Source organism: Mandrillus leucophaeus, unplaced genomic scaffold (genome assembly GCF_000951045.1).
Source record: "Mandrillus leucophaeus isolate KB7577 unplaced genomic scaffold, Mleu.le_1.0 Scaffold257, whole genome shotgun sequence".
NCBI classification, from domain to species: Eukaryota; Metazoa; Chordata; class Mammalia; order Primates; family Cercopithecidae; genus Mandrillus; species Mandrillus leucophaeus.
In genome coordinates, this window is record NW_012102665.1 from 1,569,927 (window position 1) to 1,572,172 (window position 2,246).

The window sequence follows — 2,246 nt, forward strand, 5'->3', positions numbered from 1 at the left end:
GAGCCTTTGGGGGCCTGTGGACCAGGAGGGAGAGGAGAACCACCAGCTATGCTAGGGATTATACAATCTGCTTATATCTTAAAGCATTTGAGGTCAATCAGAAGTTATTTTGATTAACTTTTTCTAATTCTCATTGTAGAATTTTAGTGGAAAACCATATAGTCACTCCTACAGCAGTCACTGTTACCCTGTCACACACATTCAGGTGGCTTCACCATATTATTACATGTAGCCCTGACAGTCATTCTCTTACCCTCGTTTTTCAGGTGAGTAAACAAACTCAGAGGAATTAATTTACTCTGAATGTTTTTGATGTTAATATTCCTAACAGGAGATACTGTTTAAACTGGCTTCTTGGTTTTCTGTCATTTATGTGAAATGAAAAACAACAGTAGGCCAACTTGGAGTTTGAGCTTTCAATTTGATGTTTAAATAGGAATGTGAGCAATTGGTTGTTAAAAATTAAGCAGCGTGGTTCGGACTGGCTGGCTTCCTAGCTCAGATGCTATGGCTTTCATCCTGGGTAATCTCAGGTCTCAGATTTTCCTGCACTAAGGAGTGGGAACATCCAGGAAGATTGAAATCAGGGTCTCTGTCACTGAGATTTCTTCCTCCCTTTGTTTTTTCGTGTCTCATACTTAAAATTTTTCTGTCAAATCGCAACATTTCTCTTAATCCTGATCCAAGTAGTAAACCGTATTGTGGGGAACATCAGGTGCAGTGCCTGGCTGGCTGGGGAGCATCCTTGCAGAAGTGGCATCGTTAAGTGAAGGTTCAGGGCCTGAGCATGTAAAGAACAGCCCAGGATTTGGACATCACTTGACTCTTACTACACAATTTGTGGGGCTGAAACTGGGAAGTCCAGGGCAGAGAAAGAGGCAGGAAGCAGTTGGGGTGAGAAGCCCTTGACTCTGGGTCCTCTGTCCTGGCTTCTGCAGTCTTTCTGCTCTTGTCTGTCTGATGCAGTCACGTGCATACGCTGTTTCATTTGATCCACACCGTCCTGGCAGGAGTGCAGTTTATTTCATTACAGAGGGGCACAGAGAGTTTACCCCGCTGCTGAGTGGCCCCCCGTGCTGACGTGCATAGCCCCCGCACGTCCCACCATCTGATAGAGACACAAAGCGCTGGTTCAGATGGCCTGGTGCCTCCCCAGATCACTCAAGTTTTAGGCCACTGATTTGGGCCTCTGCTTACATTTTCAAAAAGCTGCTGTATTTATACATTCCCTTCATGGAAAAAAGCAATGATGAATGTGGTTCCTACTAGGAAAGCTATGGGATGTATTTTTCTAGCCCTGAAGTCTTGGGTATGGATGATAGAACTGATTGTAAATGGCTTAATAAATCAGGCAAAGTCTGTCTAAGCTAGGGTGTAATCTAAATATTTCTAGTTTTCTTCAGTAACATTTGGTTATTGGAGACATCATGGTATTTTCATGCTTTAATAATATGTTTAACTGTAAAAAACAAAAACAACAAAAAACCAACCCGGCTTTCCACAGTTGCTGTGTATGGAAAGGAAAATCTGGAGACCCGAGGACTCACTATGCCTAGGGGGAAAGGCAAGCTCGGAAGCTGAGTCACACAGAACACCTGCCTTTTGTTCCTCAACAAAACAGCTAGCGATAGAAGGCAGGGTCTCCCCAGGTGGCCTCTGTCACCCAGATACTGTAAATTAACAGCTCATCTTCCTGGTGAGGGATGAGAGGAGAGGAAAAATACCATCTCCCCCATGTAACCCACTGTTCCTCTTCCCCCTCCTCACGCTCAGTATGTGGATGAATGAGCTCTAATCAAGGATGTGACCATACCCTCTTCTGTTTTCTTTCCTCTTTAAATACTGAAGTGCCCAAAATCGTTTTTGGAAAAAAGTGCAGACCACAGATCCTACCGTGGCTTGTGGTGGTCTCCCAGGCGCATCCTCAACCTTGGCAAAATAAATCACGCCAACTGAGACTGCCTCCGTCACTGGTTTCATGGTACTCTCCAGGCGTTGTCCTGGGACATCCTCCCAACCCTGTGAGGGAGGCAGCCAGGCCCCCAGTACAGACTTCACCCAACACCAACAGAGAGGTGACAGGGCCCTCTCAAGGCCACACAGCTGCCTGAACGTGAATCTGCGTCCTGACTTCTGGTCGGTCTGAGTGACGACAGTGATGCACTAGGACAAATGTGTTACTTTTTATCTGGGACTGGATCATAAAGGCACCAAAACATTTGATGACTCGTGTCCACAAGACACTC